Below are 14,541 nucleotides of genomic sequence, written 5' to 3'. Positions count from 1 at the left end.
CGGCCATTCTTCTTAACTCCCGCTTTCTCATTGGACTAAGTGCCAAGGCCTGGTTTCTTCCGTTCACCCACAGTTGCATCAGGTCCGCATACTTCATCTTTAATTATCTGTTTGGAGCAGAAAACTTGATGATTTTATGCCCAGTATACAGAGAGTCACCACCCACCACACCAGGTTGCAATGCATTCCATGGACTCACTACTCCCTGGGCAATGAAGAACCGCCTAATATCCAGACTATTCTAACCTCTGTGTGGTCTGAACGCTTGTTCCCTGCTCCTGGCCAATCTGCGGAACTGGAAATTATCGATCACCTGGCAGGCCCGCCTTGGGTGGCCTCATAAAATGAGAACAATCAATTCTTCATTCCTTGGGTAGGTGCGGATTTTATCTGGGGATGTAGTTCAGTGGTAAAGCGCATGTTTCGCATACGTGAGGGCGTGGGTTCAACCCCCAGCATCTCCAAAAATGTTTTTTTCACCAGAATTGCACACGGAGAGCGAATCTCGCTTTCTGAGCGCAGCGAGTTCCAACTTCTGAGGCTCCACAAGCATCAAATTGTCCCGGAGCAGGACTTCATCTCACGGTCCCCTCAGGAGCTCAGCTCATCGCAGCAGCCGGCTGACTGGAATGTGTGACAGTGGAATGTCGAGCGAGCAGTCACAGCTCTTGTTTGACACTGTGTCATTCATCCATCTCACTTTATGATTTAGAGATTGGATATCAGCATGCTCACTGACTATTGGCAATTTTATTTTTTTTATTTCCGCTGACTTTTTTTTTTGCAAATTTCAATGTCAAGATGAGCAGAAACCAGGTGAACTGAAGCAGAGGTTGAACATTGTGAGCACGTGGAAAGAGTGGGCACCTCCTTGTCCTTGAGATTTCGAGCGGAAAGCCCAGTTTTTATTCTAAAGTGGAGGAAAGTTTACCGTGGGGGACGTAGCTCAGTGGAAGAGCGCATGCTTTGCATGTATGCGGTCCCGGGTTCAATCCCCGGCATCTCCAAACGCTTTGAATTTTGAAAAGACCCCCTTGTCCTCACCTCACCTTCGCACACGAAGACAGGCAAACGATTCTTGACCTGGAGAAAAACCGAACGCTCTGCACACGATACAATGCAATGGAAGCACGCACGCGCCTTTGAAATGGCTCCCATCCCAGGACTCGATCGCGTGCACAGTGATAATAACAGAAAAAATAGGATCACGACTCGGCCATTCGGCCCTCCGAGCCTGTTCCGCCATTATACATGATCATGGCTGATCCTCGATCTCAATACCATTTTCCCGCTCTCTCTCCATACGCTTTGATGCCTTCTGTGTGTAGAAATCTGTCTTTCTTAAATATATTCTGTGATTTGGCCTCCACAGACTTCTGTGGTAGAGAATTCCACAGTTTCACCAACCTCTGATTGAAGAAATAGATTATTCCCAGTTTCACAGATCGGGGAGGAGCAGCGGACAGGCGTTCAGACTACACAGAGGTAGGAATAGTCTGGATGTTAGGCGGTTCTTCTTTTCCCACAGAGTAGTGAGTCTCTGGAATGCATTTCTGGCTGGTGTGGTGGGTGCTGACTCTTAATTTGCCTTCTCGAGGGCGATGGACCAGTTTTTGACTGAGGCAGAGATCGCATCATTTCGAAGGCGAGTGGTTTTACAGTTCACCTACACATGGTCAGTGCGATCCACTGGATTCAATTCGATCTCCTGATGGAGTCGGGGAGGAATTTCCCAGAATGTCCCCTTCTTATTGGCGTTGGATTTGTTTCCAGTTTGTCGCCGCTCCCAGGAGATTACAAGTTTCCGGTGGGTGGGGCGGGTGGTGTGGGTCGGAAGTGTCTGGTCACGATGCTCCAGGCATGTGGGGCAGGAATGATGAACCAACTGGTCTTTTCCTGACCATCATGTCCGTCTGTAGCCCCAGATCGTCAAGGTGCTTTCAGTGAAGTGAACTTTAAACACAAAATCACACCTGGGGCAAGTCCTGCATCCGTCTATAGTGCAATTATTCTCAATGCTGTCTGTGTCTCACCTTACCCTCCTCTGAAGCTCAGGGACTCGAAATATCCTTGCCGCCCTCTGCCACAATGTGCCTGAGGATTTCTAGTCCCGTCCAACCGTAAGCAAAGTGACTGATAACGGCAGCGTTCGAAAAATGTGCCCTGATATCGGAAGGATGGTGACAGCACAGCCAAAGGAGTCTCTCCCCCTCTCCCAGCATTTCTTCTCAACGCCCCTTTTCTCATTGCTCTGAGTGCCGAGGCCTGGTTTCTTCTGTTCACCCATAATTATATCAGGTCCGCAAACTTCATGTTTAATTGTCTGGTTGGAGCAGAAAAGGAGACGAATTGAAGCCCAAAAAAACCTTATGTGGCCTCATAAAATGAAGGAGATCAGCTCTTCGTTGGCGTTCCCTTCCATCTAGGAATATAGCTCAGTGATATTGCGCGTGCTTTGTATGTATGAGGTTCTGGGTTGCATCCCTAAAGCTATTTTTTCACCAGAATTACCCACAGGAAGGCGAATCTTGATTTCGGTGTGCCGCGAATTCTAACCTCTGAGGCTCCACAAGCATTCAATTGCCCCAGAGCAGGATTAAATCCCACGGTCTCCTCAGCAGCTCAGTTCACAGCAGCCGCCGACTGATCGGAATGTGTGACGGTGTAATGTCCAGCGCGCAGTTCGAAGAACGGCGACCGGAAACAGAAATCATGGTCGGCACAGCCCGAGGCGACTCGCCTCTCTCCCAGACTGTCTTCTTTCTCATTTTTCTGAGTGACGAGACCTGGTTTGTTCTGTTTGCCCAGCGGCTACTGTAGCATAGTGGACTAGTAATCCAGCGTATGTGGCAGTTTACTGGACTCGTAAGCCAGAGTCATGTAATTCAAATCTCCACCACGATAGTTGGAAAATTCAATTTCAACTAATTCAAAATAGAATTGCTTAAATAAAATCTGAAATTAAAATACGAGTATCAGGTCCGCATACCTCAAGTATCTGAAAAGAGGAAATGCTTTTCAGCACAGTAAATGCTCGGGTGGCCTTAGGAAAGTGAGGCATTCAGTCCTTTTACACTTGGTGAGAGGTCGTTATTATCTGGTGATGTTGCTCAGATGATAATCCGCATGCTTCGCGTGCATGAGGTCTCAGGTTCTATGCCCAAACACTTTACCTTTTGAATTCTGGTCAGTCGGCGGCTGTTATGAGCTGAGCTGCTGACGGGACCGTGAGATGAAGTCCTGCTTCGGGACAATTGAATGTTTGTCTCAGAAGTTGGAACTCGCTTCCCTCTAAAAGCACGATTCGTCTTTCTGTGGGACATTCTGTTGAAAATAAATGGTGGAGATGTTCGATATTGAACCGGAAATTTATAGACGCAAAGCAGGCGCCATGCCACTGAGCTACAGCCCCGAATCCATTCGACCCATAACCAAGGGTAGACGAACTAGGTGCTTACTGTCTTAGGACGACCCAATGATTTACTGGGCTTAAAATCATCTCCTCTTGTGCTCCAAGCGGACAACAGCCACGTAGTCACCGAGCGGACGGTTGGACGGGACTAGAAATTCTCAGTCACATTGTAGCAGAGGCCTGCAAGAATATTTCGAGCCCTTGAGCTTCAGAGGAGAATAACGTGAGAAGCAAAGACATTGAGTCTTGTTTCACTAAAGACAGACGCAGGACATGCCCCAGGTGTGGGTTTGTGTGAAGATCGTTTCATTGAAAACACCACGACGAGCGCGGGATGTGGACGAACAAACGGAAATGACGGGCAGCGAAAGACCAGATGGTCCATCAAGCCTGCCTCTCACTGGTAGAGGCTGGAGCATCATTACTGACACTTTCGCCCCCTCCTCCCGCCCGCAGCCATGGAATCTCCTGGGATAGGCAAAGATCCTGAGAAAAATCCATGGCCTATAAGGGACAGGATACACTGGAAAATTACCCCCGACCCCCTCAGGTAATCGAAGCCTGTGCAGGAGATCACATAGATTGTACCTCGGTTAACTCTAAATCCTCTTACCTTTTATATGTTGTGACTTCTGCCACAGCCAAAAACGGGTCCAGTTCCCTGGAGAAGGCAGACAGAGAGTCAGCACCCACCCCACCAGCCAGCAACGAATTCAAGAGGCTCACTACTCACTGGGAAAAGAAGAACCGCCAAACATCCAGCCTATTCCGACCTCTGCGTTGTCGAAACTCTTGTCCCAGGTCCTCCCCAATCTGTCAAAATGGAATAATCTCTCACTGGGCCCGCAATCCAGCCCTAGGTTCGGAACTATTGATAAGGAGCGTGCGCTCTTCCATTGAATGCTATCCTGTGCCGAGCATTAGGTTTTCTCGAGGTGACGAATGTCTTGCCTGTCCTTGTGTTTCAAGGTGGGGCGAGTCCAAGAGGATGTTTTCACAATTCTATTCAAAATTAGAAACATAAATAATGAGCAGGATAGTAGCAGACTTCAGCAGGACATCGACAGACTGATGAAATGGGCAGACACTTGGCAGTTGCAATTTAATGCGGATAAGTGTGAATTGATTCACTTTAGGAGGAACCACATGTCGAAGCAGTAGAATCCAAATTGTACTATTTTGATGGGGTGCAAGAGCAGAGGGATCTGAGGGTGCACATTTACAACTATTTGAAGGTGACAGGGCAAGTTGATAGGGCGGTTCACAAAGCGAATCTCCAATTTAATGCAGCAATATCTTAAACTTAACACAATAAAACAGATAATATTATAGAAATATCACGTGCTTACAAAAACCCAATAAATTACTTTACCTTTCTTTTTGTTATTTCTTCAGTCGCCTTTACAATTAAGCGTGAAATGTACTGAATATAATTGAAGAAAAGGTAACCTTCGCAGCTAAACAAAATCTTTGTACCATTTTTACACTGCAGGTTGAAAAAGAGAGTTTCACCACAGCCAGTGGCACCGAAACATTCACACAGGCTTTTAAAGAAACAGTGCGCTGCAAACAAAAGAACTTCTGTAGCTTGTAACTACAAAAGGGATTGGATCTTCCCCTCTCTCCTTTATTATATGATAAACTAATTTATCCTGTTTTCTCCAAAACCAATTTTCAATTTCTGTTGTTCGCTACTTAACCCCATTTTGTACTGAGTCAATGTCTCGAACTCACAGTCTGTGTCTCAACCATACCTGTTATCTCCTGGACCATTCTTAGGAATCTTACAACACCAGATTATAGTCCAACAGTTTTATTTGAAAATCACAAGCTTTGCGAGGCTTTCTCCTTCGTCAGGTGGAGAAAGCCTCCGAAAGCTTGTGATTTTCAAATAAAACTGTTGGACTATAATCTGGTGTTGTAAGATTCCTTACATTTATCCACCCCTGTCCATCAACGGCATCTCCACATCATGGACAATTCTTAACAGACTTCTCTGCCCATCACGACGCTCAGATTCTTTTCAAAAAGAAAGCTTCTCTGATAGCCCCCATGGTTACTGTTTGTATTGGAGGGAAAACTCATGCTCCCGCCGAAACGGTTTTCCGACCTTAATGGACTGGGTTTAGCATCTTGTCCATCCGAGGTACTTAGTTTCACTCAATCCACATTATCTCATGTCAAGGTCCGATGCTGCAGTGGCCAGTTCATAAGATCGATTCAGAATAGACACCAATGGGTTGCGATTAATCCTTTACTGAATATAAGCAAGTATCAACAAACACAATGTTTAAGGCCATAGTATTAATAGGAAGGACACGATACGAACCGTTAGTCTTGCTTTGGATAGAAGCTGTAACCCTCAGATGGCTGCTTATCCGTCTCTCTCTCTTTCTCTCTCTCTCTCGCCGTCCTGTCTTTCTATGAACTCAAATGTAAAACTAGAATTGTTAACACCAATCATTTCATGCAAACTCTCCCTGATCTTTATTTGTTATTCACATTCCTATCAGAACTGCTCATGGTATGTGCGGACACAAGATCCCTGGACCTCAACATGCCCAAAGTCTACATATTCTCAACATATTCTCAACACATTCTCCACATATTCTCAACGTATTCTCCACATATTCTCAACATAGTAGCAACACATTCACAATGTCACCTGTTATCTTCAGCAAAATGCTTGAACCCTGCAATATAAGCAGCTTTCAGCATTACCTCGCTCAGTCTGACCTTCTGTATTCTGGGTAAGTTTTAACTCGGCCATTTCATGATCCTCAGCCACTGTCCTTCGATTCCCAGAGATATTATGTTTATAAGCGGGTGTTGTTTATGCATTAAGATGACTAATGTAAACGTGACTGGTTTCTATGGTTTATATTTTGAAAACTCCTAATCTGAATGTACGCTCCATATGCTGAAAATGCCTAATCTTATACCAAGGAGTCTCTTCCCCCTCTCCCACCCGCCGCCCACGGAACGATGAATCATCTGAGGCTCCACAGGCATTAAATTGTCCCGGAGAAGGACTGCATCCCACGGTGGCCTCAGCAGCTCAGCTCATAGCAGCCACCGACTGACCGGAATGTGTGACGGTGCAATGTCGAGCGAGCACTCCAAGTTCTCGGTCCTTTTTGACGCTCTGTCATTCACACAACTCACTTTATGATTCAGAGGCTGGAATTCAGCTGACAGGCGTTTAGAGTACACAGAGGTAAGAATAAGTTGGATGTTAGGTGGTTCTTCATTTCCCAGCGATCAGTGAGTTTCTGGAATGCATTGACGGCTGGTGTGGTGGGCGCTGACTCTCTCTCTGCCTTCTTGAGGGATCTGGACCGGTTCTTGACTGGGGCAGAGATCGCATTATATAGAAGGTGAGTGGCTTTTACAGTTAACCTGCACATGGTCACTCTCAAGTCCTGGACTGGTTTCGATCGCCTGAAGATGTCGGGGAGGATTTTTCCAGAAATTGGCCCTGTATTTTTTCCGGTTTGTAACCGCTCCAAGGTTTGTAACCGTTTCCGGTGGGTGGGGCGGGTCGTGTCGGTAGGAAGTGTCCAGTCACGATTCTCCGGGCATGTGGGACAGGAATAATGAACCAGCTGGTCTTTTCCTGACCATCATGTCCGTCAGTAACATCAGCTCGTCAAGGTGTTTTTTATTGAAGTGATCTTTAAACACAAACTCACACCTGGCCCTTTATTGTGTAATGAGATTCAATGCTCTCCACGCCTCACCTTGCCCTCCTCTGAAGCTGGAGGACTCGAAATATTCTTGCCGGCCTCTGCTACAATGTGCCTGAGAATTTCTACTCCCGTCCAACCGTAAGCAAAGTTATTGATAACGGGAGCGTTCGAAAAAATGCGCCCTGAAATAGGAAGGATGGTTACAGCACGGTTCAAGGAGTCTCTCCACACTTTCTCAGCCTTTCTTCTCAACTCCCGCTTTTTCATTAGACTAAGTGCCGAGGCCTGGTTTCTTCCGTTCACCCACAGTTGTATCAGGTCCGCATTCTTCACCTTTAATTGTCTGGTTGGAGCAGAAAACGAGATGATTTTAAGCCCAGGATACAGAGAGTCAGCACCCACCACACCAGCCGGCAATGCATTCCAGAGACTCACTACTCTCTGGGAAATGAAGAACCGCCGAACATCCAGACTATTCTTACCTCTGTGTCGTCGAAACGCCTGTTCCCTGCTCCTCCCCAATCTTTGAAACTGGAAATAATCTATCACGTGGCAGACCCACCATGGGTGGTCTCATAAAATGAGGACAATCAGTTCTTATTTCCTTGGGTAGGAATTGATTCTATATGGGGATGTAGCTCAGTGGTGGAGCGCATGCTTCGCATGTATGAGGTCCTGGGTTCAATCTCCAGCATCTCCAAAGCTATTTTTCATCAGAATTGCGCACGGAAAGGCGAATCGCACTTTCTGAGCGCAGCGAGTTCCATCTTCTGAGGCTCCACAAGCATGAAATTGCCCCGGAGCAGGACTTCATCTCACGGTCCCCTCAGCAGCTCAGCTCATCGCCGCCGCAAACTGACTGGAATGTGTGACAGTGCAATATCGAGCGAGCAGTCCCAGCTCTTGTTTGACGCTGTGTCATTCATTGATCTCACGTTATGATTCAGAGTTTGGATGTCAGCCTCGTCACTGACTATTGGCAATTGTATCTTTTTATTTCCGCTAACTTTTTTTTGGAAAGTTCAAAGTAAAGAGGAGCAGAAACCCCGTGAACTGAAGCAGAGGTTTAACATTTGGAGCAAGTTTGACGACTTGGCATCTCGTTGTCCGGGAGAGACAGAGCGGAAAGCCGACTTTTTAATTCTAAATTTGAAGTGGTTTTGCTGTGGGGATGAAGCTCAGTGGAAGAACCCATGCTTTGCATGTATGAGATCCCGGGTTCAATCCCCCGTTTTTCCAAACGCTTTATGTTTCGAATTTTGAAAACATTTTCTTGTCCTCAACTCATCTTTGCACACAAGGACAGGAAAGGGTTTCATTTCCTCGAAAAAAACCGAACGCTCTGCACACGATACAAAGAAATGGACGCACGCACGCGCGTTTGAAATGGCTCCCATCCCGGGGCTGGATCGCGTGCCCAGTGATAATAAAAGAGAAAATAGGATCACGAGTCGGCCATTCGGCCCTTCGAGCCTGCTCCGCCATTATATATGATCATGGCTGACCCTCACTCTCAATACCATATTCCCGCTCCCTCTCCATACGCTTTGACGCCTTCTGTATGTAGAAAAATATCCTTCTCAAATATATTCAGTGAGTTGGCCTCCACAGCCTTCTGTGGTAGAGAATTCCACAGGTTTCAAACTTAGTGGGAGGATAGAAGATTGAGAAGTCTTCAAAAGACAGCAAAAAGTAACTAAAGGGTTGATTAAGAAAGGGAAGATAGATTATAAAAATAAATTCGCAAAAAATATAAAAACAGATCGCATGAGTTTCTATTGTTAAATAAAAAGAAAAATGGTGGCTAAAGCAAACGTAGGTCCCTTAGAGGAGGAGACCGGGAAATTAATGGTGGGAAACATGGAGATGGCAAAAATGCTGAACAAATATTTTGTTTCAGTCTTTACGGTAGAGGACACTAAGAATATCCCAACACTGGACAAACAGGGTGCTCGAGGGGGGGAGGAGCTAAATACGATTAAAATCACTAAGGAATTGGTACTCAGTAAATTCATGGGACTCAAGGCGGATAAATCCCCTGGACCCGATGGCTTACATCCTAGGGTCTTGAGGGAAGTGGCAGCAGGGATTGTGGATGCTTTCGTAATAATTTTCCAAAATTGCCTGGACTCGGCAAAGGTCCCGGCAGATTGGAAAACTGCTAATGTAACACCCTTATTTAAAAAGGGTAGTAGGCAGAAGGCTGAAAATTATCGACCAGTTAGCCTAACATCTGTGGTGGGTAACATTTTGGAGTCTATTATGAAGGAGACAGTAGTGGAACATTTGGATTAGCACAATTTAATAGGACAAAGTCAGTATGGCTTTATGAAGGGGAAGTCATGTCTGACAAATTTGCTTGAGTTCTTTGAGGACATAACGTACAGGGTGGATAAAGGGGAACCAGTGGACGGAGTGTATTTAGACTACGAGAAGGCATTCGACAAGGTGTCACATAAAGTATTATTGCTCAAGATAAAGAATCACTGGATTGGGGGTAATATTCTGGCATGGGTGGAGGATTGGTTATCTAACAGGAAGCAGAGAGTTTGAATAAATGGTTCATTCTCGGACTGGCAACCAGTAGCCAGTGGTGTTCCGCAGGGGTCGGTGCTGGGTGCCCAACTCTTTACAATCTATATTAACGATTTGGAGGAGGGGACCGAGTGTAACATATCAAAGTTTGCAGATAATACAAAGGTGGGAGGGAAAGTAGAGAGTGAGGAGGACATAAAAAACATACAGGGGGATATAGACAGGCTGGGTGAGTGGGCGGAGATTTGGCAGATGTAATACAATATTGGAAAATGTGTGGTTATGCACTTTGGCAGGAAAAATCAGAGAGCAAGTTATTATCTTAATGGCGAGAAACTGGAAAGTACTGCAGTACAAAGGGATCTGGGGGTCCCAGTGCAAGAAAATCAAAAAGTTAGTATGCAGGTGCAGCAGGTGATCAAGAAGGCCAACGGAATGTTGGCTTTTATTGCTAGGGGGATTGAATATAAAAACAGGGAGGTATTGCTGCAGTTATATAAGGTATTGGTGAGACCGCACCTGGAATACTGCATACAGTTTTGGTGTCCATGCTTAAGAAAAGACAGACTTGCTCTCGAGGCAGTACAAAGAAGGTTCACTCGGCTAATCCCGGGGATGAGGGGGTGGACATATGAGCAGAGGTTGAGTAGATTGGGACTCTACTCTTGGATTTCAGAAGAATGAGAGGCGATCTTATTGAAACATATAAGATTGTGAAGGAGCTTGATCGGGTGGATGTGGTAAGGATGTTCCCAAGGAATGGGTGAAACGAGAACTAGGGGGCATAATCTTAGAATAAGGGGCTGCTCTTTCAAAACTGAGATGAGGAGAAACTTCTTCACTCAGAGGGTAGTAGGTCTGTGGAATTTGCTGCCCCGGGAAGCTGTGGAAGCTACATCATTAAATATATTTAAAACAGAAATAGACAGCTTCCTAGAAGTAAAGGGAATTAGGGGTTACGGGGAGCGGGCAGGAAATTGGACATGAAGCTGAGTTCGGATCGTTCAAGGCCCTGTGGGTGGCGGAGAGGGCCCATGTGCTGAGTGGCCGGTTCCTGCTCCTACTTCTTGTGTTCTATTGATTTGAGATTAGGATCAGATCAGCCATGATCTTACTGAATGGTGGAGCAGGCTCGGTGGGCCGATTGGCCTACTCCTGCTCCTATTTCTTATGTTTTTATGTTCTTAGTGGACAACTAATGAACACATTCCAATGAAAGTCAACAACAACTCGCATTCACAGACCGCCATTAATGTAATAAACTTTTCAAGGGGATTCACAGAGGAGTGGGTGAAGACGGCCACCAAAGGAATAAGAAGATATCAGGAAGACGGGCGAAAACCTTGGTCATCGAGTGGGTTTCAGAAGGGTGGAAAAGGAGGAGACGTAAATGGTGAGACGGAGGGGATAAGGTTCCTTTACGAGATGAGAATTTATATGCCGGCAGGAATTGGATGAAGAGAGTTGAGGATGGTAAAATATAACCATAGCTATTTTATTTATACAGCACCCTTATTATAGATAAATATCGTAAGGCCATTTACTGAGGTATAATGAGATAAAACTGGACCCTGGCCAAAGGTGATATTAGGAAGGGTGACATTTGCCTGAAGCAAGAGATGGGTTTCATGGAAGGTCTGAAAGAAGGAAAAAACTTGCCTTTATTTAGCGACTTTCAGGACCCCAGGACGCCCCAAAAGGCCTAACAATCAACGAAGTACATTTGGAAGTGTAGTCAGTTTGGTATTGTTGGAATCGCAGCTGCCAATTTGCACACAGGAAGCTCCAACAAACTGCTGAGATAAATGACCAGAAAATCGATATTAGCAATAATGGTGTGGGACTAAATATTGACAAGGACCTCGGAGAGAACTCCACAGCTCTTCTTCGAATAGTGCCATGGGATCATTTACACATACCTGAGATGGCAGATTGTCCCTCGATTTCTTGTGCCATACGAATGTTGGCACCTCCGACAGTCCAGCGCTCCTTCAATACTGCACAGAAGTATCACGATGGATTATGTTTAAATCTCTGGAGTGGGAATTGAACTCACAAATTTCGAACTTGGGAGTGAGACTGCTACCACTGAGCCATAGCTGACACCTGAAAGGGGGTGAGAGAGATGGAGTATCTTCGGGAGGGAATTTTGGAACTTGGGCTGAAGGTCCGGCTGTCAAACGTCGGGCAAATAGACTGTGGATACACAAGCCGATAGAGCTGGAGGAACAGAGTGTTTGGCAGGGGTTGCAGGGCTGGAGGAGATTCGAGAAATAACGATGAGTGAGATTCTGGTGGATTTAAGTGTAAGAAACAATAAAAATAAACTACAGGCTTAGGAGGCTGGAATCCACTGCAGGTTAGTAAGGGTTTGGGTGAATGGTGAGGGACTCACCAATCAAAAAGCCACGGGTGGGGATGCAATCCGTGGCAAGGATGTGGAGATTGTGGGGTCAAAGATCATGTCTCCCCTATTTTTAACTGGAGGAAATTGTTGCTAATCTAAAACAGAATATCGATCTGACAACCCAAAGTCATTGGAAGAGTCAAAAGAGGTCGTGGTTTTGTCAACGTAAAACTGACCCATGGCTGCGGACAATGTCACCAAAGCGCAGCTGTAGATGAGGACGAAGAGGGAGCCAAGGTTTGGAGATGGAGATGGGGTGACGTGGGCCAGAGAGCAATTCAAACCCTCGGATGCCAATTTCAAATTTAAGGGATATGGAACTGGGAGCCAGTGAGGGTCAGTGAGGCGCGGCTGTTTGGACACGGGCAACAGAGTTTTGTAGGAGCTCACGATTATAGAAGCTGGAGGTGGGGTGACCGGCCAGGAGTGAGCTGTAGAAATGCAGTCTGGAGCGGACAGAAACATTCATGGGGACTTCAATGGCAATGGCTGAGGATGGAAAGCAAACGAGTGAGAGGAACATGGGGCCTCTTTGGTGCAGGTTCAATAGGGACATGAGCTCAGCTCATTGTTACACCAGAACCATTTTACTAGAACCGTCAACCAATGTGGAATAAATGGGTAAACATCTACAGTAAAATGACAGAGAGGTAATGACAATGAAACTCGTTCAGTGTCCGACCCCTAATATCATCCACAGTCATTTCTCGATTGCAATCCTCAACGTGGCCTTTAACTGTCCGCGTGTCAGAGACTCAATATTCATATTTTAACTGGGAAAATGCAGGAAAGAGTGAAACCGGTCTGTTTGTGTCCCTGGATTCAGTGTGCACACGGAGAAATTGGTCAAATTAAAAAAAGAATCGGCAGGAGTGAAAATGGTCAATACAATTATATTAAAACTGTAAATGAAGCCGCTCATTGTTGTTGGACCAGTCCTTTCTGAGCACAGCTTTTAACTTTATTCCTGAGAGAGGTTTCATTAAGATACTGTCCTGGACTTTGGGATGTTTGTGATATATCCACGTCATTATTTACATTGGAGACAAAGCCGCTGATGTAATGTGTTTGTTCAGGTGACTGTAACTAATAGCAATGATCAGGGGTATAACCGTGTCAGTGGAGATGTTTCCCCTGTATAAATCAGGGCATGTTGAAATGTATCAGCTCAGAATGCCTGCCGGAGCTGCGGTTTTCTGATCAACAGAAGTCACTGCTTCTCACAGAAATGGGATATCCAGTAATTTTACAAATAAAACGCATCTACTATCCTGTTCTTGCAGTCATTGGAGTTCTTGGTAAGCCGTTAACTCATCTGTGAATATTGTAAATCAGTGTTAACTATGCTGTTGTATTGGCAAGTTATTTTTCTCCCACCATGTTTTACAAAGCCGCCTGTTCTGTTCTATAAGTTTAATGATGGAATATTTAAAGTCTCTAATCTTTCAGTCTTGTAAGAGCTGCATCATATCTGTAATGAACTTTGATTATCCAACCCCGGCATTGTTACTGGATTATTCTCTGTACTGAATGTATTGGAATCAGGTGTCTGGGCTGAGAACTGGTATCAGGCCATCAGGAGCTGTTAACAGTTTCATGTTGTGGAACTAACCTGTCCTGGAAATTTTTTTTCATCAATGTATTTTCAGTGATTGAGAATGATACAGCTCACGGTCCCAGTGTTACAATGAGGCAGCGCAATACCATCCCTCCACAATAACATGGTTCAGTTTAACTCGGATTTCAACGTATATATTGGTTATCACTGTTATGGAATATTATTTTATTGTGTGTGTGTCTGACGCAGCTCCAGAGTTCTGGCTACTGAACTGAGTTTGCTGCTGAATCTTTCACATCTGTTTCACTGTGGATGGATTCTCTGTAAAATGAAATGTTTGACGTTATGTTGTATCAGTTTGCACTTTACTTGTTTGAATCAGGAGCCCTTCTATTGATCTGTGAATCGTAAGTAGCAGGGGTGATGTTGGCGTTTTGTTAATTGAACAATGCCGCCGTCTAACGCTGTACTTTTTAATTACAGTAGAAGGGATTTCAATTTTTGTGAGGTTCGTCTGGAAGAGGCATTCTATTCTGTTTATTCCACGTATTGTAGATGAAGAGAACAGTGTAGCTGAATAGGTGGAGACTTAGATGATCTGTCGAAACATTAAACTGTTCACAGAGGCTTAACTATTTAACAAAGTGACACTGAGAATAGGATCGTTGGAACACGAGGCTGGTGAAAAGAAAGCAGGCGCAGGATGTTCGGATTTACTCGGATGTGAAAAGGGGCATTGAGAAAGAGTAGAGAGAGTGCGGAGAGATCGAGAGGAGCGATAGAGAACGCGACTGAGAAGGAAAACCAGAGGGGGTGGAAAAGGAATGGGAGAAGAGAGAGAGACACAGAAAGAGGGAATTAATGAGAGCGAGAGAGAGAGATGGAGAGATAGATAGAGCGGCAACGATGTGAATAATTCATCGGAATGAACTGCTTAAAC

General features: G+C 45.3%; 2 non-coding genes across 2 annotated transcripts; both read left to right on the top strand.

The window, feature by feature from the left end:
• Positions 1 to 935: 935 nt before the first annotated feature.
• Positions 936 to 1,007, top strand: trnaa-ugc (transfer RNA alanine (anticodon UGC)). The gene has a single exon. It is a non-coding gene; the product is annotated as a tRNA-Ala (tRNA).
• A 6,722-nt stretch (positions 1,008 to 7,729) lies between these two features.
• On the top strand, positions 7,730 to 7,801 carry trnaa-cgc (transfer RNA alanine (anticodon CGC)). The gene has a single exon. It is a non-coding gene; the product is annotated as a tRNA-Ala (tRNA).
• Positions 7,802 to 14,541: the final 6,740 nt, after the last annotated feature.

The sequence above is a fragment of the Heptranchias perlo genome, unplaced genomic scaffold (assembly GCF_035084215.1).
Source record: "Heptranchias perlo isolate sHepPer1 unplaced genomic scaffold, sHepPer1.hap1 HAP1_SCAFFOLD_64, whole genome shotgun sequence".
Lineage (NCBI taxonomy): Eukaryota > Metazoa > Chordata > Chondrichthyes > Hexanchiformes > Hexanchidae > Heptranchias > Heptranchias perlo.
Note: the sequence above shows the minus strand (reverse complement) of the source record. Positions and strands in the feature narration are given on the sequence as shown.